The following is a 23,902-nucleotide window of genomic DNA, read 5'->3' on the forward strand; positions in this document are numbered from 1 at the left end:
ATAAAGAACTTATGAAACTCAACACCCAAAAAACATACAATCCAGCAAAGAAATGGGCAAAAAACATGATTAGACACTCTTCCAAGGAAGATATGGCTAACAGACACATGAAAAAATACTCATCATCATTCCTCATCAGGGAAATACAAATCAAAACCACAATGAGATACCTCCTCACACCTGTCAGAATGGCTAACATTAACAACTCAGGCAACAGCAGATGCTGGTGGGGATGCAGAGAAAGAGGAACTCTTTTGCACTGCTGGTGGTCCTGAAAGCTGGTGTAGCCACTCTGGAAAACAGTATGGAGGTTCCTCAAACAGTTAAAAATATAACTACCCTATGACCCAGCAATTGCACTACTAGGTATTTATCCAAGGGATACAGATGTGTTGTTCCAAAGGGGCTTATGCACCCCAATGTTTATAGCAGCACTATTGACAATAGCCAAAGTATGGAAAGGACTCAAATATCCATCAGCCAATAAGTGCACAAAGAAGTGGTATATATATGTATATATGGATATGGATACATATGCATATATATGTGTGTGTATATATATATATATTCAAAGGAGTATTACTCAGCAATCAAAAAGAAATGAAATCTTGCCATTTGCAGCAATGTGGATAGAACTAGATGGTATTATGCTAAGTGAAATTAGTCAGAGAAAGATAACTATCATATGACTTCACTCAGATGTGGCATTTAAGATACAAAACAGGTGAAAATAAGGGAAGGGAAGCAAAAATAATATAAAAACAGGGAAGGGGACAAAACTCTTAAATATAGAGAACAAACAGTGTTGCTGGAGGGGCTGTGGGTGGCGTGATGGGCTAAATAGGTAAGGGGCATTAAGGAAGACACTTGCTGGGATGAGCATTGGATGTTATATATAAAGAATGAATATGGGAATATAGGAAGGGGATGAATTAGTGGAATCCACTCCTGAAATCATTATTGCACTATATGCTAACTAACTTGGATTAAATTATTTAAAAAATTAAAATAGAAGAAAAAGAAAAAGAAAGAAATTGAATTAGAAGAGTGCATACCGGCCGTTGTCTGACCCAATCCCCCTGGCTGGCCTCATCTGGTGCTGTACTGCAAGACAGCCAGGCTCTGGCCACCCACCAAGGCAGCTGGTTTACGCTGATCTCCTCCGCCCACAGAGCCAGGAGCTCGGGCTGGCCACCACGGCTGTGCAGACGACACTGACGGCAGTGGGGACACCTCTGCCAGTGTGAGAGGTTCAGTCTGCGTGTGATGGGTTGGCCCTGGCGCCTGCTCCCATAATGCAGTGCATGGTGCGTCGTTGCTGAGGCCATTGTGGCTTCAGCGAAGCTGTGAAATTCACCTGTCGCTCAGCTGGAGAACATGGCCAGCTTTCTGATATCACCACCTTCTGCCACCACCACCTTTCCGGGTCAGTAGTGAGCAATGTCAGCATACACAGCGCATTCCTGTCAGGGAAATCAAAGTCACGATTTACAGTTTATAAGCATATTTTCATGCTTCATTCTTTGAAAGTGAGAGCTGAGGAGAGGGGAGGAAAGTTTGTGAAAATTGTAGTAGGTGATAAGCTGTCACCTGCCTAAGGTGTCGCCGCTTCCGAGAGAAACTAACCTCTTTGTGGTACTAGAACAAGGTCACTGGATTAAAAAACAAAAACAAGGGTGCCTGGGTGGCTCAGTGAGTTAAGTGTCTGACTCTTGATTTCTGTTCAGCTCATGATCTCAGGGTCCTGAGATCCAGCCCCATGTGTGTGTCCATACTTAGTAAAGAGTCTCTCTTTCCTATCCAAAAATATATAAATGAAAAGCCTAAAGCAAAATGGACTATGTCCTCTTTCAAGCTGCCACAGCCATACTGGAAGCAATTGTCTAAAAGTGGATTCTTCTGGAAAAAGCTAACATCGAGTCACTGTGAACATTTCTTTAACCTAGATCTAACCTCCTAAAGTACAATCGAAAACAGGTTCTATTTGCAGTAGCATTAATTGTAAAATGAGGGTTGTTAGATAAATCTGTTAACTACAAAAGCATTTTCCATGAAGTCAGCCAGGTGATAAGTAGTGGCAATCCCGCTGTACAAACTAGGGTCCTGTTTTATTCTAACTGCACTATTGAATGAATACTCAAGTTCAAGTAACATGGGCAACATTGGACTGACTATGGGATTACAGGAGAGTTTTTCAGGAAAAAGACCTTTGTCACATCTTCACGGTAACTGTTGAAGTACATAAATTGTTTAAAGATTGTAAACACCCCCACCCCATATCCCAGCACACAGGAACAAGAGACAGAAGCACACTCATGCTACATTTGGAGCCCCTGCACTATAACATGGATGGCAGAGAAATTGTGGAAAACATGGTAGGAGAAATTATTTGGCCCATATCAATAAAATCTCAGAATAACCCATTTTCAAATGCATGTTGTAAACCTTGACTGTTTATAAAGTAATATTTTAATGTTTGATGTGTCAAATAATAAATTACAACTCCTATTGAAACCATGTACCATTAAAGTTTATCTTAACATTAAAGCAGTGTAGCACAATTGTTACAATTCCTGGTATGTAACTTGCACCAAATACTGTTTTATTGTAAAGGTTGTGACCTTTCCAGGAAGAGGATCATTCACACCCATGCTGGAATCTCCCTGTCTTTTTTGTTAGTTAAGAAAAGAACTAAACGTAAGCAAGGTAAGTTAAAAATATCTCCACTACTTAGTGGACCTAGAGATACAGAGGTTGTAATGTGCTTCATTGTAAACAGCCTTCATAAATGACCTTGAGTCTGAAGACTCCCTGGTGGCTCATTTAGTTAGGTTAGGTATAGGACTTTGGCTCAGGTCATGATCTCACAGCTCGTGAGTTTTAGCCCCGCATCGGGCTCTGTGCTGACAGCTCAGAGCCTGGATTCTGCTTCAGATTCTGTGTCTCCCTCTCCCTTTGTCCCTACCCACACACACTCTCTCTCTCTCTCTCTCTCCCTCTCTCAAAAAATAAATAAACAATAAAAAATAATTTAAATAAATGGCCTTGAGTCTGCAAGTGAGGCTATTTTGGCCTTCAAATATGAATAGTTACATAAAAAATTAAACTAGCTAAACCAGACCGTATAAACTCTTAAAAGAAGATGTAATAGCTTAGAGTTATCACTTGACACTTGACGTATTTTATTACTTCTTTCCATTCCCAATAGGTAATTACTCCATTGTAATGTTAAAATTCAGGCTTATAAATGCTGTTTATAAGACTATAAAGAGTTTTTTTTTTCTCTCTGTAATCTCTCTTCTTTGTCTTGGCAGCCAGCTCAGTCTCTCACCATGAGAAAGAGACAGACGTCAGCAATATGTGGTGAAACAAGATTTAAAAAATAGAATATTCTCTAAAATAAGATAGTTTTAATGTTAATTACTCATAATTACTCAAACTTTTCATTGAAATTCATCCAATGAATTAAAAAATAATTGACTTGAAATTAGACAGTGTTTGAAAGTATTCTATCTTGAAAAATACATAGTTATGTATATTTTTGTAGATTGGATAGGCTATGCCTAAATTTTACCAATACAATTTAACAAAAAAAAAAAGTACTAACTTATTTTCTCATAAATTTATACCTAGGTGGTCAGAAGATTCTGTCATACCACTCTGCTGCCATTCCCTGCTGGTTACATGAAATTAACAAAATTGATTTGCTGAAATATTGTTCAGATATTCTTGAAAGTCTTTGAGTATGAGGGGATGGTCTATGAGAAAAGAACACAATTATCATGTAGATTTTAAGCTCCCATACTTACTAGGTATGTGATTTGGATAAGATAAACCTTCTGAACCTTAATTTCCACATTTTAAAAATACGGAATAAATTTACTGCATAAAGATCATATGTAGATTACATTAGATGATGTCAGTCCCTCTGACGCAGAGCCTGATACCTAGTAGACACTGGAGGTTTTCTTCTACTCTATTGTTGAGAATATTAGTGAGTAAATCTGTGTCTAATAGGGAAGAAATGTAGGAGCTTTTACGGGTGTATATTATTATTATAGTATTGATTAGATTCTGGATGGCAACTGAAGATACTAACAACAGATATCAGCCACTTCTCATGTGTAACATTGATGGGTGCTTAGTTTACATGTTTAGCTACATTCTCATTTAATTTTGTAGACAGAATTAAATTCTTGTACCCATTTGCACTATCCAAATAAATAAGGGATTAATTGAAAGTGGAATGTTAATTAATTCTTTAATTAAGAAATATCCTTAGTTTAGATTTATTTAGGTTTCCAAAATAATATGAATTTGCTTGTTGAATTGTCTCCCTCTAAGGACCTGTAGTCCCTTATATAAGGAAACAACATTCCCTGTTCTGGATAATTCTAAAAATGTCAATATCTATTTCTATTTTTTAAATCAGGGATTAAAAAAATTATTACCCCATCATCAAAGACTTACACAGTGTCCAGTGTCATGGCCCTTTATATTCATTGAAGTTACACAATTCCATTTACAAATCAGTATTTTAGAAAATATCTGTGACCCCATGATGAGATTTGAAAGACCAGTAATCTATGACTATGGATTATTTAATTTGTATATTGATAGCTCATCCTTTCCTATTGCTGAGTGGCATTTCATTATGGATGTGCCCCCATTTGTTTATCCATTTCCCAGGTGAGGGGCACTTGGGATGTTTCCCACTGTGAGTGATTTGAATAAGACTGTTATATACATACATAGGTATCTGTGTGAACATAGATTTTTTTACCCTTGGATAAATATCCAGAAGTGAAATGTCTGGAATGCATACATAATTATATGCTTGACTTTATAAAAAACTACCACATAATTTTTCATAATGGTTGTATCATTTTGTATATTGACCAGTTATATGTGAGATTTCAAGTCTGATTTATTCCACCTATGACCTTAACCCAAACTCCATCCCATTAATATCTCTTGAAACTTCCTTCTTATTACAAATAATATAATAAAGCTTGTAGAATAAAAAGATCTTATTTTTTTTCCTAACTCAACCTAGAAATTTGCTAAAGATGTTACTGATATTAAAGGCCCTCTTTATTAGAGGGCCACACACCATCATTTACATACACTATCAGAAAAAAACAGTGAGGCATGTGTGGAGGTGAGGAAATCAGCATTACTTTGTTACTCAGTGCCACTTCTGAACCTTTACTCCTCTACTCTCATGTAAAAAAAAAAAAAAAAAAATCATATGTATGAAGCTCATCTCAATTAGTCTATTCCACTAATATCTTGTCTCCTATCATTTCCCCATAATAATCAAGGTCTTATACATTTATCTTCTAGTTTCCTTTTCTTTCCTGAATTCTATCACCATAATTTCCATGATTGTCATTAGGGTTAATCACCAAGTATTTCGGTCTCTCCTCCTTCTGCGCACATTAGGATAATATGCAAGTTTCCCTGTTCTAACAGAAAAGCTGTGAGCAGAAGTGCTCTGTCACTTCCTAGTCAGGCAATTTAATTGCTGATTTGTGATACTCTAGAGTATTCTTTCCCACTAGTATGTCAACAAGCAATAATTGAAATTATGGTTAAAAAAATTGAGATGATGGTTACTGCTTCAGCTAGATTCCTAAATGGTTATGAAAAATTGAACACATAAGCAGACTTGTCAAGGACTAGTAGTATGAGTGAAATATAAACTTTTGTTGTTTTAAGCCACTGAATTACACATATTGGTAAGGCAGTGTAAATTGGCCTATTCAGCTACTGAGTAATGTAATGTAGAAAAGAATTAACATATGTAGTATTGGTTTATAAACTGACTACAGGTGGTGAACAACTATTAGGATAAACTGGAAGGATGGTGATCCATATTATACAAGGGCAAAATAATGAAATTCTTACCTATGTTAGATAATGTATTTTATGAACTTATAGAGCTAGAAAAGAGCTTGGTTAACAAAGTGCTAGTGTGTATTGGCTATAGCTGACCAATTACTACAAGAAAGAGATGATCTCTGAAAATCTTTGTATGGTAGCAAATAGAGCTTCTACTAAACCATAAGAAACATAACATGATCAGGAAAAAAATATATTATTTTAAATCACTGAGATACTGGGGCTGTCGGCCACCTCTACTTACTTATCTTAGCCTATTCTGACAGGCATGCTTGAAAAACTCAATGCCTAATTAGATAATCCAATCTACCATTGTCTTCATTCAGAAAGTCATTCTTGTGGCCTTACAACGTTCCTTTTTATAAGCCAAATTTGTTTTACCTAAGAAATCTTAAACTTAGTTTTCTTGTTAAACACAACTTTACTGTTTGGAAGAATTCTATTTCTAAATATTTTTTCATTTTGTGGAATAATTTTTTTCGTATTGTAGGATCCTGTGCTATCAGTAAGTTTGTCCTTTGATTCTGTTCAGTTATTTAGTCTATTATTTCTCTGAAATTGACAGCCCTCGTCTCTCACTGAAACATAAAAGCTTCCTATTTTGGCCCTTATAAAAGTCTTTATTTTTTTTCATTGTGCACATTTGTCTGTCTGCTGCTCTGCAACTCCTCCAGCATGACAATGACAAAGTTGAATTTAGCTCAAGCCCTGTGATCCTAAAAACATTACAATTAAATAAACCCCCTACCCCTCCCATACCTTTGTTTTCCAGGAATGGGGCACAGCAAAGTATCATTCTTCCCCATGTGACTTAAGTAAAACTCAAGAATATTTCATTTGTTTATCTATGAGGCGGCTACATACAGACCCCATGAATTGCCACTCTTTGCCTCATAACTGATTAGTGAATTATTTGAACACATTGACTAATCTGGATGAAACATCTGCTATTTTGACTTGACCAAACTTCAGTTAAGGCTCTTTCCTACTTCCTGCTGCCTGGACTCTGACCCCTGGTCCCCACCTGGAGTCAGCATACAATACCTTCTCAACAGCCCCTCCAGAACATAAACTGAGGGAAAAACATTTCCTAATCAATTAGCTGATTGTAACAGCCTTTTATCCCACTTACCCATACCAATTCTTTCTAATCTTGTTCAGCCCCTCCCTACTTAAAAAAGTCCTTTTGCCTTGCATTTGAGATATTTGCAGATCTTGCAGTGAGTGTGTTCTTCCTATTAGAATAGCTCTCCTCCAGCTTGCCTCCTGCAATAATCCTTTCAAGTTTTTGTTTCATTTACATCCTGATTTATTTTTTGACACCAAATACACCTTTTGACAAAATTATCACAGTTTCTGAACTGTTAGTTCATATATCGAAGTAATGTAAACGTTTTCACAAAAAATAAAGGAATTCTAATGAGAAATTTAAATACTCAAATTTAGCATGCCATGTCCCCACAGAGGTTCTCTGATATTAGCCCCTCTTAGTTTGGTAACAGCAATTTTAGATAATGCCTTTTTTCATTCTTTGATTCAGATTCATTGTCCTTCCCTTTCCTCGGTGGCACAACCCTACAATCTCACTTGCCTGTAGAATTTTGTATGTACTATTGTCCATGCTAGGAATGTTGCCCCCCCACTCTTCACTATCTCTTTTTCCTTGTCAAACTAAACACTCAGTATAGAAGTCAGTTCTTCTGAGGAACCTTCCTCAGACCTGTACATTTGTTTGCAGTCACTTTTTTATACTACCTCATTACTGAATACTTTCTCCACCAAGCCCTGAATTGTAATTGTGTCTTACTTGACAGGTGCAATGGTCATTCCTTTCAGGGGGGAAGAAATTACTAAGAGAGAATGCAGATAATACTGCATTTTGCAAAGCCCAAGTTATTCAATCTAGAGTGCCCTTAGAAGGAATACAGTGGAAAAGTCCAGAATGGTTTGACATTATCAGTCTGGTCAACTCCTATGTGCCCCAATAATATGTGTTCAAGATAGGCTCCATTTCCTATGGATTTGCTCCTAATCTCCTGGAGAGAATACAATTGATTCTAATAACAATTTACACAGGCAGCAAAGTACAAATCTATATCAAGGGGAAAAGCTCCTAAATGCAATCACATTTGAAAGATGTTACCTATTACCAGGCTCACAATAAAGAAATCTTTTTATATTATTATGCAGAGCAGTTAGAACCCTATTGAATGTTCCTGAATAGGATCTTGATTTTAACTTTGAACAGAGAAGACCTATTGAAATGTTTGATTCAAACAAGAGGTCTTTTTACTCCAAAGGTGAACTCAAGCAATACAGAGAGGTTACAGTGCTTTTTCACCTACCTCTTCTCTCTTTTTAAATGAATCTTTTCCTCAACAAAACTTTAAAATGTTGACAAACTTTAAATCTTTGTCTTAAGCTCTTTTCTATCTGCATTATTTCCTAATGTGATCCAATTCAGAACCGTGTGTTTTAGTAAATATTCAGACTCTTATGTGTATTTTTTGGAAAAAAAAAATTTAACATTTATTTGTTTTTGAGGAACAGAGAGAGACAGAGGACCAGCAAGGGAGGGGCAGAGAGAAGGAGAGATACAGAATCTGAAGCAGGCTCCAGGCTCTGAACTATCAGCACAGGATCTGATGAGGGGCTCAAATCCACAACTGGGAGATCATGACCAGAGCCACCCAAGCACCCCTAGACTCTTAACATTTAAAAGAGAAACTGACAATTCTGTTTAAGTATGTTTTATAAATATTGATGGGTGAGTGTACTTAAATCAAAGTTGTAAATTCATATCCTTGGTATCTTTCTTTCTTAGTCATTTGCATAAAGATAAATAGCACTAAAGGCCCAATTGCACAAGAATCTTAGAGCAGAAGCAGACCCAAAACTTTGGATCTGAATCTTTTATATCTGGTAGTTTGGCTCCTTAGGAAATATTATACATAATTATAAATATAAAATTTAGATATAAAAGATAGTATTTGTTTGCAAAGAAAAGTAGTTACCACAAAATCCAAGTGTAAAGAAGTTGATGGATACTATATATACCATTCCAAAATGTCATATGTCATCAGGGCAAGAATCAGATGCACATGCATTCAAATAATTTGGATGCCCAAAACAAGGGATGCTGGACTCAGACGTAAACTTTCTCTATAGTACTGAGAGATTATATACAAGAGGACAATAGCCAGACTATCATCTATCTATCTATCTATCTATCTATCTATCTATCTATCTCTATCTCTATCTCTATCTCTATCTCTATATCTCTATATCCATGTCTATATCTATATCTATATCATCTATATCTATACCTATATCTATCTAAAACATATATATGTAACTCTAACCCATAATCTGCAGTAATGAACCCAGGAAGTCAACCTACTATCTATAATAATCAGAATAGAAGTCAGGCTACCATACCTAGCAACCAGTTCCAGAGGCTACCTGATAATCCTTATATTATTTGCCCCCAAACAACTAGGCCTTGATTTATAACTGACAGCTCCTCTAAGTCTTGTTTTCTTTTTCAACTTAGAACCAACTGGGGAAAGCCAAATATTGATTTTACTAAATATATAGGCTGCCTTGCTTCTATTAAGCTTCTCTGTGCCAACAGCCTTCAGTCAGAGCACACCTGCAGTCTTCTCTATATCCTAATATACAATCTTTCCCACCCTCTGCCTGCCTTTGAACCTCTGCCAAACTCAAGAATGGTGGCTGTCATGAGCACACTATGAAGGCTCACACACGATCTGTATCTTTCTACAATGTCAACTTTATTCAGTCATGAAGCAAGGTTAACATAATTATAAAGCAGATTTAGGATTCCAAACTCAATTATATTTCACCACGTGTTTAAACTTGGCTTCTTACACATCATAAGACCAGCTCCACAACAGAAACAAGATAGAACAGGGAGTAGGAAGTTAATGAACTAAACACGAGGACAGTCTATGAGCACACAGTTGAGATAAAGCCTTGGTCTGGTCCAGATCAGCTTCAGCACCTACTATGTATTATGTTGAAGCAGTGTAGGGTCTCTGTACTGTTCACAGTTCAACTGAACAGGTTCAGAGCTTTCAGTGGCAGCTGTCTTTTTGATGTGGTCAGAGGTGAATGAATCAGTGTCAAGAAAATCTGACACTTTGCTCCAGAAATCTCCCATTATAAAGGGATTTAATCAGTCTTGAGGCTTTGCAGACCTCCTCTGTTTTCTGCTGGTTATCAGTTGTGAGTTTGTCCTCAAATGGTGCTGGTTTCAGAGGTAGCTGGTCTTAGCTTCTTGGCTGCTCACATCCCTGCTTGACATAAATTACTGCTTGACATGAGTGACTTCATCTTGCTTTCTACAGTGGCTGACTCCCTTGCTATAGCAAACTCTGAATAAACAGCCCATACCTGTTTTCATTTAAGTGGCCTGTATTTATTTCTACAATATTGCTTCGAGTTCCCTAAAAACACAGGAATTCTAAAAAGAAAAGTTTTATTTCATGATTCTAATAAAAATAATTTAAATTTTCAATTCATCCATTGCCATGGCAAGTTCTGTTTCTGGCAGGTAAAAATTCCACTTTGGGTTCTTCATATATATCTTCATATTTTTCTGTTGATTGTAAGTGTTTTCCACTGTCTATCCTCTGACTCTGTTCATCTCAAACCTCTTTTTCCTTCACAAGGTCACACCTCCTAGGCACAATGCTAGGTGACTTAGCATAGTGGAAGGTACAACTTTTCTACAAGTCTTTTCTACATGACGACAGCCAGTGATAAATATATGTATAAGTAGCATTAGGCTATAACCAAACTAAATATAGTTCTTATTCATTTTTCATCAAAGCTGGATCCCCCAGCAAAAAAAAAAAAAAAAAGAAAGAAAGAAAGAAAAAGGAAAAAAGAAACAAAAAGGATTTTCCTCATTCCAATATCACCATAAACTAAGAGGAAATCTGATAGAGAAAAAATACGAGAGTGGAAAGTGATGGTAGATTTAACTAACATGCTAGTGTTAAAATACCTTATTTTTTGCAAATGTTACACAAATTTATACACACATTTCTAGCATTCTTCCCAAACTTTGGAACATGCCCATGAAAGAAGCGACCTAAAGGCTTAAACTGTATTACTTTCATAGTAAATACATTTCTGATATACCATAGTCATCTGACCTTTTGCCTTTCTTTACTCCCATACAATGATGGTTAATCTGTCAAAGAACATCCACATAGATCCAACTGGAAAGTTCATATGAATATCCCTTTGAGCAGAAGACTGGAGACTGTTTTGTGGGAAGAGTAGTTTGAGAAGGCAAAATCTGAGGCAGTGCATTAGACTACAATTGGACTGGGAACTAGAAGTAAGGAATTTCTCCAGGAGATAGTGCCCCAAAGGCCTGAGGGTTTATATGTTCATCTTACAGGCTCAATGTTGGGTTTTCTCTTTGGTGTGTTCTTCCTGCCTTTTAATACCAGTGTCCAATGCCATGATAGCCAAGTAACATGTACTTTGGAGAATTAAGAGAAAGATTTCTATTTTCCTGGGAGAAAAGTTAGTGAAGGACATTATAGTTTTTCTTGTTTCACTCCTATGAAGCCAGCACATTAGGGAACTGTTCCTACATCTCTAAGTAATAACTAAAACCAATGGAAGAGTGTTTCATAGTGTTGAGGCAAAAAGAACAGGAGATGCATACAAAAGAAACAGAAAATGACAGGAGAGACATACAAACAGTGGAGAACACAACAAGAGAGGAGGTGAAAAAATCTCTTCCCTAATGTAATATTTTATTGAGTTTTCCAGTGAATCAAGACATTACTACCCAAAAGGATAATTATAGTATTAACTACATTTGTTATCAATAAAGGAAATCATGGTGTATGTATGTAGGTAGTCCCTAAGTGCGTAAAAATTCGTAATGGATTTTCAGTACTATTTTTCTGTAACTAAAGCTACTGTTGGGATGCTGAGTGGCTCAGTCAGTTAAGCATTCGACTCTTGATTTTGGCTCAGATCATGATCTCACAGGCTCATGAGATTAAGCTCCATGTCAGGTTCTGAGTTACCAGCATGGAGCTTGCTTGGGATTCTCTCTCTCCCTCTCTCTCTCTCTGCCCTTCCCTGCTCTCTTTCTCATAAAATAAACAAATAAACTTCAAAAATATATTTAAAAAATTAAGCTCCTGTTAAACTTTAGCAAGCAGTAAGAGGTTATTCAGTTTGCATCAGTGGATACATTAAGCCTACTTTGATAACCTGTTTTATTTAACTCTTTATCAGTACCTCCTATGGTTGTCCCTGACAGTACATTTACTTGACTGTCTATATGATTAGTCACATTCTTCAGCATTCCTCAGTTAGGTTAGGTTAAGATTAATTTCCTACACATTACTATATTCTCCCAAGGTGACCAACAGTGCTTGGGAACTTATTAAAAATGAAACTTTGAGGTTCCCTTCTCAGACCTACTATAACAAAATTCCTAGGGTGGAGCCCAGCAATCAGAGATTGGCCAAAACTCAAATGTCTCTGTCATGTTCTTAAATCTTTTTTACTATAACCATTCAGCCACAAGTATTCAACTACTATCCTTATTACTGTATCATTTTAATAAATGTCACACTAAAGCCAATATGATTTTCCAACATGAAAATCTAATTATATCACTAACCTGAGGGCTCTAAACATAATCTTTACTCCAGGATATACTTCATTGTCATTGATGCAATAATGCATGGAAACAAAAATAGGTTTGTAAAAATAAAGAGACAAAAGTATCCTTTTAAGTCAACTGAAAAAATACAGTTGGTGTAAGAGTTTCTGTTGATTTATATTTGATTATACTTGGTTCAAAATTTAAAATTATAATACAAATATATTTTTATTATAGTCACATATTCATACTTGAAAATATTTTGAAATAATATTATTTTATCCTTGGTTCTCAAATGGACTTAAATATCATATTATGTGACCTTATGAACTCAGGGCAAAACAAAACCAAGTTCAGTATATACCTAAGTGTAGCGAGGAACCTCCAATGATGAAGAAGAAAACATGGAAATACTTTAGGGAAGCCCTTTCCAAATTGTTAATGTTGGATATCTCACCAGAATTAGTAACCCTGTTTACTTTATGATTATCTAGTGAAGGTTTTACTCTAATATGGTTAACAATAATGGTTCTTCTACACACATTTCCCTTTGTAAAGTAAACCTTTGTCTCAGTCTCAAATAATTTAAACAGATAAGTTGTTTGATAAAATGAACAGAAAACCATCCAGCATACATTTAATTTGAGATTCAGAAGGAAGGAAAATGAAAGAGAATGTTAGCAGTGAAAATATATGAGGATATATTGATTGAACATACCCCAAGACTGAAGAAAGACACCAATCCACAAATTCCAGAGTTTTATGAAAATTCCAGGTAGGATCCAGAAAAAAAAAAAAAAAAATTCTGGGCCTAGACACAATATTGCAAAAAAAACCAGACCATCAGAGAAAACAAAACCAGAAAATAGTCAATGAGAAATAAAAAGTGAATTGCCTTTAAAGGAGCAACCACCAGACCAATAGTTATCTCCTCAACAATAATTGAAGCCAGAAGACAGTAGAGTGGTGTCTTTTAATGGGATAGAGATAAAGATGTTAACCTAGAAATCTATAGTAAGGAAAATGAGGTTTCTGTTTGTGTTTGTCATTGGCAGAATCTCACAAGCGGAATAAGTACTGGTTGAAACATTTGAAATGCAAGAAGAAATAAAGGCTTTTCTTAAACTGCTCAGACTAATATAACAAACCATCATAGGCTTGTTGGCTTAAGCAACAAAGCTATATTTCTTACAGTTCTGGAAGCTTGAAAAGTCCAAGATCAAAGTGCTAGTAGATTCAGGATCTGTGGAGAATGTGCTTCCTGGTTTATAGACCTATCTTCTTCCTGGACCCTCATATGGAGGAATAGATAAGAAGGTTTCTTTTATAAAGGCATTAATACCATTCTTGAGGGTTCCAGCATTGTGACTTAATCACTTCTCAAATTCTACGCCCACTAATATCATCACATGGGGGCTTAAAATTTTAGCATGGCTTTGGGTGGACACAAACATTTAGTCCATAATACTCAACCTTTATTCCTAGAATTCAGTGTACTAGATATCCTGCAAAAGCTTCCTGAAGTAGTTATCTACATAGAACCTGAATTTTTGATTCTGAGACTAGTTCAACAGCCTAGACTCCCATTGCCTTGGGTAATCAACATCAGCACTCTTGATATGCATTTATGCTCTGAGCCAAAGTATCCACCAATATATGACTCTTAACTTTGACTCCCAATGATCAGATACAGAATGTTATTTGTTTACCTCTAAGAAAATACTTAGATTCTTTGGTATATTATATATCCTCTTCCTCTCTTGTAATTTATTTCCTAATCACCGAATTACCTCCCAAAGACCCCAACTCCTAATATCATCATATTGAGGATTAGGATTTTAACATATGAATTCGGGAGGGGAGTGAACATTCAGTTCATAAAAAGACCAAAGGAAGTTACAAGTATATACATAGCTAAGTCTCTCAAGCACTGATTTTATAAAACAATAAAAAATAACATTTCATGGGTGTAGTAGAATAAGTTGGAATTTAAATATTTGAAAACAATAGCATATAATTTCAAAAAATCTTGGTTTGTGTTGCAATATTCTGAAATATTTGTGTTTGAATAAATATATAAGTGTAAAAAATTAAGATAACATAAAAGATCAATAGGGCAAATAGAACAGACTATCATTGTATGCTTAAGTACAAATTTATGTCACTACCATGAATATATATGGAAATTTTTCAAAAGAGAAAATAAAAACAAAAAAGTTACATTCTATTAAGAAACACATAAAACTGGAAGATACTGAAAGTGTGAGAGTAAAATTGTAGAAAAAGTACACCAAGAAACTATCAATCATAGCAGACTGAGGCATTACCATGAGACAAGATACATTGTAAGATAACATAATTAGTTTAAATAAAGAGAATTATCACATAAGAAAAAGCAATGCAACATAAACTTAAGGCAGTTCTAAACTTGTATGGACTAATATAGATTAAAATATAGACATGAAAATATATTAGAAATATAAGATTTAGACAAAGTCTTAGTTCTTATTAAAGAAATATACATTCTTTAAGTTTCCATTTAGGCAGATAAAAACATTATTATCCATGAGCAAATCTATGCCCACAAATTTGTTAACTTAGATAAAATGGACCAATTCCTTCAAAGGCACAGTTTATCAAAAATCACACAAGAATAAGTAGACAAGTTGAATAAGGCTGTATCTGTTAAAAAAGTAAGTCAATGATTAATGGCCCTCCAAAACAGAAAATACCAGCCCATGTGGGTTCACTAGTGAATTTTTTCAAACATTTAAGGAAGAAATTATACCAATTCTCTTTAATCTTTTTCAAAAGACAGAAAGATAGGGAATATTTCTTAACCTATTCTATGAAGTGAGCATTATCCTAATACCAAAACTAGCAATAACTGTCAGGAACATACATGCAAAACTCCTCATCACAATATTAACAAATCAAATCTAACATTGTATAAAAAGAATTATGCATCAAGTGAACAAAAGGCTAGCTATAGACTGGGAGAAAGTATTCACAAAAGATACATCAGATAAAAGATTGTCATTCAAAGTTTGCTAAGTAGTATCAAAACTCAACAATCAGGAAACAAGCAACCTGATTAGAAAATGGGTGAGAGATCTTAACAGACACCTTGCCAAACATATGAAATTGACAAATAATCATATGAAAAAAATGCAAAATCAGGGAGATGCAAATAAAAACAAAAATGAGATACCACTGTATACCTACTAAGGTGACCCATATCTAGAACACTGACAACACTAAATGCTGGAGAGGACATGGAGCAACAGGAACTTTCATTCATTGCTGGTGTGAATGCAAATGGCACTGCCACTTTGAAAGATAGTTTGGTGGTTTCTAGAAAAATAAGCATATGCTTACCATATGATCCAACAATCATGCTCCTTGGCATTTGCCAAAAAAAAAAAAATTGAAAGTTTATGTCCATCAAAAAAAAAAAAAAACATGTACCTGGATGTTTATAGCAGTTTTATTCATACTTGCCCAAACTTGGAAACAACTAAGATGGCCTTTAGTAGGTGAATGCATAAAGTGTGGTATGTCCACAAAATGGAATATCATTCAGCACTAAAAAGAAATGAGCTATGAAGTCATGAAAAGGCACAGAAGAAATGTAAATACATGTTACTAAGTGAAATAAACCAATAATGAAAACTAAATAATACTGTATGATTCCAACCATATGACACTGGAGATAGGAAAACTATAGAGACAATACAAACATACGTGTTAGTCAGAGATTGAAGGGAAGAAAGGATGAATAGGCAAAATACAGAAGATTTAGAGCAGTGAAACTACTCTGTGCGATATTATAAAGGTGGACACATGCCCTTTTGAATTTGTCCAAATACATAGAATGCAAAACACCAAGACGAAACTCTAATATAGACTATGAAGTATCAAAGTAGGTTAGCAATTGTAACACATGTACCACTGTGGTCGGGATATTGATAATGAGGGAGGTGATCTAGGCCTATGTGGGAGCAGGAGGTATATGGGAAATCTCTGTACCTTTTGCTGTGAACCTAAGTGACTGTTTTAAAGAAGTATTTTTTAAAAATCGCTAAGGGTACATACAGCCTGAATCACATAAATAACAAGTTCAGTCTTAAGTACCAGCATAAAATACAGAGTGAATAACTTAAGAAGACACTCTAATTTATAAAGAGAACATTTTAGAATATTGACAACATATAGGACCATAAAACAAATACAGCAGATGTCAAAGGGCTGAAATCATAGATTTTATTCTCAACTTCAATATAATTAAGCAAAATATCAGTTCTAATTATATCCCGTCCCTAAGGAATACATAACAGTGCTTGGAGACTAAGATTCACACTTGAGGAATTCATCCAAATGCATTCCCCCTTTTCTCATTTGAACTTAAAATATTGCATAAATGGAACAGAAATACAAATACAGTATTTGGGTTGTTGAGGTCTTTGTTATTTTTCTTTGCTTTTATAATTTTATTTTTTAAGTTTTTTTTTTAAGTTATCCCAAGTATAGATATTTTGCATGTGCTCACTGTCTCATTTTGTCTTTAAATTAGTTCTTACTAATTAAAATACAGTTTTATTCTTTGATTTAAAAGATTAGAGGTTTGTAAATAAAGCATAATATATTTGAGAAGAGATTTTTGTAAAAATATTTTAATTGTGCTATCAGCAATTTTTCTGAATTGATAAAAAATTACAATTATCTTTATATTTTGTTTTTCTCTTTCTAAAAAAAGTAAGTTATTTTCTTTGAATGTGCATTTTTTTAAAAGTAACATTAGCCCTTTCTTTTTACTTAAGCTTTAGCCATATGCCATTAATTCTCATTGAGGCTAGTTTTTAGCCAGGATCATATTAAAGTATTGATTTTAGATGTTATCTTATTATCTTGCCAGATGGTATGAGAGTGAAATCTCATCTTGGGATCCTAAGAAATGAAATAACCTACTTTCCAGAAATAGAAGGCTGTTGCATGAGAACACTCTTTATAGATGTTTAATTTCTAATGATGTTAAAACATGAAAAACAAAATGTAGTTGAACTCCACTGAAAGTTAAGTATTTTAAATATGTCCCTGTCAAAAACTATAAGGTAAGATTGAAATGACATTGTTACCACTCATTATGTCATCAGAAGTTTAAAAATGTAAGTAATACTATTTTACCATGAAACAACAAAGTCAATTAGACTACTAGTTGAAAATGGCATTTGACTTGAAGCCCCTTCTGTGATTTATTTTTTTTTATGGTACATCAGAACACAGAAATAAAGGTACAAATATGTCCCAGAATTTTCACTTACTAGAAGGAAGAAAGAGTTGACCATTCACTAAAACAGTAGCAAACTGACCTTTTAACAGGAGGGAATTCGAAAGAGCACCTTTCCTTTGTGAGTCTGCAATAACAGATTAGCGTAGCAAGGGCTAAGGCTAACTAAAAATCATGTTTTTCACTTAAAGGAATACACCTCTGCCCTTCCTTTATTTTAAGATACTGAACAGTAAAGGGTAAGAAGAAGGAGTAATCCATAATGGCTGCTTGTGTTCTTGGAAATAGGGTCTCAAAGTACAATGGTAAACGTGGTTGGCAGCAGGTTGGGGTGGGTGATCATTTTTAATTTTTATTTTTTATTTACTTGTCTTTTTGAGTACAGTTGACATGCAGCATTACATTAGCTTCATGTGTACAACAGAGGTTCAACAAATCTATGTTATTCTATGCTTACCACAAATGGAGCTACCATCTATCACCATTCAATTTACCATAATACAATTGACTCTATTACATGCTGTACTGTACCTTTTATTCCCATTACTTATCCATTTTATAGCTGGAAGACTGTTTCTCCCACTTCTCTTCACTGATTTTGCCCATCTCCTCACCCTTCTTCCCTCTGGTAACCATCAGTTTGTTCTCTGTGTTGATAAGTCTGATTATGCTTTGGGATGTTCATTTTTAACAGTTTCAATGATCAGAGAATAAGAAAATCCTCTTCTGTAAGGCAGAGGCACTCTAGTAGATTACATCCACTCAGATGTAAGGTTATCAGATACCAGGTCCTGTACAACTCTTTGATTACATTAATGCATTACTCTCACATTAAATTTATGAATTAGATGCTATTACTATCACTGGTTTACAAGTGGGAAAGTATGTAGAGTTAACGTAACCTGCCCCAAATTTCACAAGTAATATGGATTCTTGTTAAATACTGAGGATTAAATGTCTTTTTGCAGGTCAAACTGTTCTCCAGCAATAGATCTGATATAGAAATATAGTCAGCATCCAAGTGGACAGAGCATAAATTTATGGAAAGCCAAGTAGACTAGCTATTGGTAAAAATGTCTGGGTGGAAAAATAAGTACTTATTAAGGGAAAAAGATTTTATTCTGAATGTCTCAAAATAGAGAGTGTCCCTGGAAATGTATATACAGGAAAACACTTTAAAAATTGGTAGCATCTACAATATATAAAGAACATCTACAGCTCAGCACCAAAAGGAATAAATAATTGAATTAAAAAATGGGTGAAGGACCTGAAAATACATTTTTCCAAAGACATAAAGATAGGAAACACAAACATGAAAAGATGCTCAACATCACTAATCATTAGGGAAATGTAAATTAAGACCACAAGGAGATACCACCTTATATCTGTCAGAATGGTTACAATAAAAAAAAGACAAAAAATAACAAGTGTTGGGGAGGATGTGGAAAAAAAGAAACCAACCCTCTTACACTGTTGATGGGAATGCAAAGTAGTGTAGCCACTGTGGAAAACAGTATGAAGGTTCCTCAAAAAATTAAAAATAGAATTGCCATATGATTCAGTAAGTCTACTACTAGGTATTTACCCAAAGAATATAAAAACACTAATTGAAAAAGATACCCCCCTATGTTTATCGTAACATTATTTACAATAATGGAAGCAACCAAGTGTCCATTGATAGGTGAATGGGTAAAGAACATGTGGGGTATATACACTATGGAATATTATTCAGCCATAAAAAAGAATGAAATCTTTCCATTTGCAGCAACATGGATGCTCTAGAAGGTAAGTGACAAAAGTCAGTCAGAGAAAGGCAAGTACCACATGATTTCACTCATATGTGGAATTTAAGAAGTAATATAAATGAAAAAACAAAAAAGGAAATAAACAAAAAACAGACTCTTAAACACTGAGAACAAACTGATGGTTGCCAGAGTCAGAGGATGGATGAAGTAGATAAAAGAGATTAAGAGTACAGTCATCTTGATGAGCACCGAGAAATGTGTAGAATCATTGAATCATTATATTGGGCACCTGAAAATAACTTAACACTGTATGTTAACTATACTTGAGTAAATAAATTAATGGCATCTATCTGTTGGTGCAAAATAGCACAAAGATCATGAAAAAACATCAACATCAACGTTTATATAAGCATACTTGTAATTGTTTACTATAAAATACTGTAACTTAATAACAATATACAATTTACTGTTGCATTTAAATGTGACATTTAAATAATCTCCCCAGTACAATTGCAATATTAGCATTTTCTTTATTTTCTTACAGCTTAGAAGCAGTCATAACACTAATGTTTTTGGATGGTTCTCTCAATTTATAACACACCACACTATTTTTTAAAAATCTGGGTTAATTGCTTTTTAGCTGATGAACTTGGTATTCTATTTTTGATAGTTATTTCAAAAGATTATTATTAATTAAATCAAAAGACATGTAAATCCTAAATAATCAATCCTTTAAAAATACTTTCAACTTTAAATGTAATACCCATGGCAGTTATCTGTTAACAAGGCTATTCTAATAGACATCATTTAGATAAACAAGTAAATATTATCACTCATAGTTTTCCCTCTCTAATATGCTTCCATATCATAGACTCTTGGGCTTAATAATTAGAGAGAGACCTGCTCACTCACCTGCATAATTTTCAATACATCTTGATCATTCTTAGCTTGAGCTTTCTCATCTCTAAAATATGTCCACGTCTTAAATTACTGGGCTGTAATAATCACTAAGTGATGTAATGGAAATTATTTGGTCATTACATTGGAAACTCTCGACTTAGTTCTACCCAAGGAAACAATGAGGCATTCTTAAATTGTTCTGAGTGAGGGATGCATTGGATTTCCTTGAGAGGAATTTCTACAGCGTAAAAACTTGGTTACATGTGTAAACAATGAGTGTGCTTCTCATAGGATTTTATTAGGATTAAAGAAAAGACTTCTTACCAGAGGTAAGAATTGCAAAAGTTGAAAGAGAATTCAATCTTGTTATACTATATGAATATAAGCTAAAGGATAAAATAGGCTTTAGAATGAATACAGGTTGGAACCTGTTATTGTATATCAAAAGAAGAGAAGCTGATGAAAACAATAATGTCAATAAACACTTATTACTGGTCATCTAATATATAATGTCATTTTACCCCCCAAGCAAATAAAAAACACAGAAAGATATGACTTTTAGTCCATTTTTGCACATGATAAAATTGAAGCATAAGGAAGTAAAAAAATTGCCATGAAAATACAACGAGTAAGTGGTGAAGTATAATTTAAATGTCTTTATTTAGTTTGCACTTCCATAATAGACAGAATAAAATCAACAATGAAATACCTAGAAAAAGAATGAAAGAACAGTGTTCAGAAAGTCTTAGAATATGAAGGCATCAACAAAGTGAGTATGATACCAACTTATTCAAGAATGAGAGTAAGATTTTTTTTCAATAATTGGGAGGGAAAGACTATCTGGGAAGTCTGGGTAGATGGAATTCTGGTAATTTAAATCATTTTTTTTCTTCCTGATGATCAAGAAAAAGGAAAAAGCATTCTTTTTTATATATAGTTTATTTATTTTTGAGACAGAGAGAGACAGAGCATGAGTGGGGGACAGGCAGAAAGAGAGACACAGAATCTGAAATAGGCTCCAGGCTCTGAGCTGTCAGCACATAACCAGACGTGGGGCTTGAACCCACCAACCACGAGATCATGACCTGACCTGAAGTCGGACGCTTAACCAACTGAGCCACCCAGGCACCCTGGAAAAAGTATTCTTGATGAGAAAACATAATACTCTAAAAGAGAGATGAAGTCAAATCTGGACTGCAAAGAAACGTGAATACAATTGAGAATGATGAACTAATCATAAAACAAGAACTTGGGGTTGCGCAAGAAAGAATAAAGGAGAGTTTGGGGGGAAAAAGGGAATCTAAATACTTTCCCCTCGTACAAATTCTCTATCCCATAACGCTTACTCCTCTAACTCTTGCTCATACTTTAGATCTCAGGTTGAATGTCACATTTCCACATTAGATTCCCTTGAAACTAGCTCTGTTGAGTATTTCTCTTTAGCAACCTTACCACAACTGTAATTAAATAAGCATTTTGCAATTAGACAAACCTTTATGTAATTACACATTATTAAAAGTTTCTTCTTTTCCAGGCTAGATTGTATGTTCTCTGGGGACAGAGTTACCAATTGCATATTGTGATATCATGGCTTCTCATCACAGGGCCTGGCATGTTGTGTACCTCAAAAAGTTATTTTTGGTGAAAAATGGGAAGACTATATAGGAAAAGATAGAGGATAAAAAACTCTTAAATAGCTGACAGATACTAGCATCTAATATTTATTGGGTGCTTTCTCTGAATTTGGCATTGTTTTCACAAGTCTATGAAGTAGGTGCCATTGTTATTCTCACCAGGCAGACTGGGAAACAAGCAAAGCAACAATTTATCACAGGCAGTTTGTCCACAGAGAATAGCCTTTGAACCACTATGCAGTACTGTTTCTGAGACATGCAGCTCTGGAGGAGAAGAATGGTCATCTCTCCCAGGCTCTCTATGCCAGTGTGAGAGTTAGATTTTATTCTGTCCAGGGGCAACTGCTATATACATGGGGGTGGCATTATTCAGCTTGCATAAGAGTAATACATTATTCTAGTTAACATATTGTGGAGAATATGTTGGAGTAATAAGTTAAGGGTTTGTACTATAGTAGTGGTTGTGGCCATGTTGAAATGTGGTTGAATAAGCGAACACTGATAGATCAAAATTGGCAATTTCTTGGGGCACCCGGGTGGCTCAGTCGGTTAAGCATCTGACTTCGGCTCAGGTCATGATCTCACAGTTCATGGGTTCGAGCCCCACATCGGGCTCTGTGCTGACAGCTAGCTCAGAGCCTGGAGACTGCTTNCAATTTCTTGGGGCACCCGGGTGGCTCAGTCGGTTAAGCATCTGACTTCGGCTCAGGTCATGATCTCACAGTATATGGGTTCGAGCCCCACGTCTGCCTTTCTGCTGACAGCTAGCTCAGAGCCTGGAGACTGCTTCGGATTCTCTCTCTCTCTCTCTCTCTCTCTATCTCTCTCTCTCTCTCCCTCTCTCTCTGACCCTCCCCTGCTCATGCTCTCACTCAGAAATAAATGAAACATTAAAAATTTTCAAAAAAAAAAGAAAAGATTGGCAATTTCTTATATAGGCAGACCTAAGAGATATTGTGGTTACCGACCACCACAATAAAGTGAGTATCACAGTTAAACAAGTCAAATAATTTTTTTGTTTCACAGTTCCTATAAAAGTTATGTTTTATACAGTACTATAGTCTATTAAGTGTGCAATACCAGTATGTCTAAAAAAAAGTACATACCTTTATTGATATATTTTATTCCTAAAAAATACTAACCATTGTCTGAGCTTTTAGCTTTTCCTAGTGAGGGGTCTTGTCTCAGTGTTGACTGACCAGAGTGGTGGTTGCTAAAGATTGGAGTGTCTGTGGCAATTTTTAAAAATAAGGTCATGATGAAGTTTGCTGCATTGATTGACCCTTCCTTTCATGAACAATTTCTCTGTAGTGTGTGATGCTGTTTGATAGCATTTTACCCACAATGGAAGTCTTTTCAAAATTGGAGCCAATCCTCTCAAACCCTGCTGCTGCTTTATCAACTAAGTTTATCTAATTTCTAAGCCCTTTGTTGTTATTTTGACAATCTTCACAGCATCTTCACCAGGAATAGATTCCCTCTCAAGAAACCACATTCTTTGCTCATATAAAAGAAGCAAATGCTCATCTATTACAGTTTTACCATGAGACTGCAGCAATTCAAATGGAATAATAATGAAAAACCTTGAATTATTGCAAGAATTACCAAAATGTGACACAGAGACATGAAGCGAGCAAATGTTGTGGGAAAGATGGCACCAAAACACTTGCTAGAAGCAGAATTGTCACAAGCCTTCAGTGTAAAAATGCATTATTTGCAAAACACAATAAAGGAAAGCACAATAAAATGAAGTATACCTGTAGGTGCT

At 35.1% G+C, this 23,902-nt stretch overlaps 1 long non-coding RNA gene across 1 annotated transcript; it reads left to right on the forward strand.

The window, feature by feature from the left end:
• Positions 1-1,376: 1,376 nt before the first annotated feature.
• On the forward strand, positions 1,377-21,251 carry LOC120219850. The gene is made up of 4 exons (XR_005525414.1): positions 1,377-1,426; positions 2,293-2,375; positions 2,614-2,706; positions 21,166-21,251. It is a non-coding gene; the product is annotated as an uncharacterized LOC120219850 (long non-coding RNA).
• The last annotated feature ends 2,651 nt before the right edge of the window (positions 21,252-23,902 follow it).

The sequence above is a fragment of the Hyaena hyaena genome, unplaced genomic scaffold, assembly GCF_003009895.1.
Source record: "Hyaena hyaena isolate Hyena2069 unplaced genomic scaffold, ASM300989v1 scaffold_654, whole genome shotgun sequence".
NCBI classification, from domain to species: domain Eukaryota; kingdom Metazoa; phylum Chordata; class Mammalia; order Carnivora; family Hyaenidae; genus Hyaena; species Hyaena hyaena.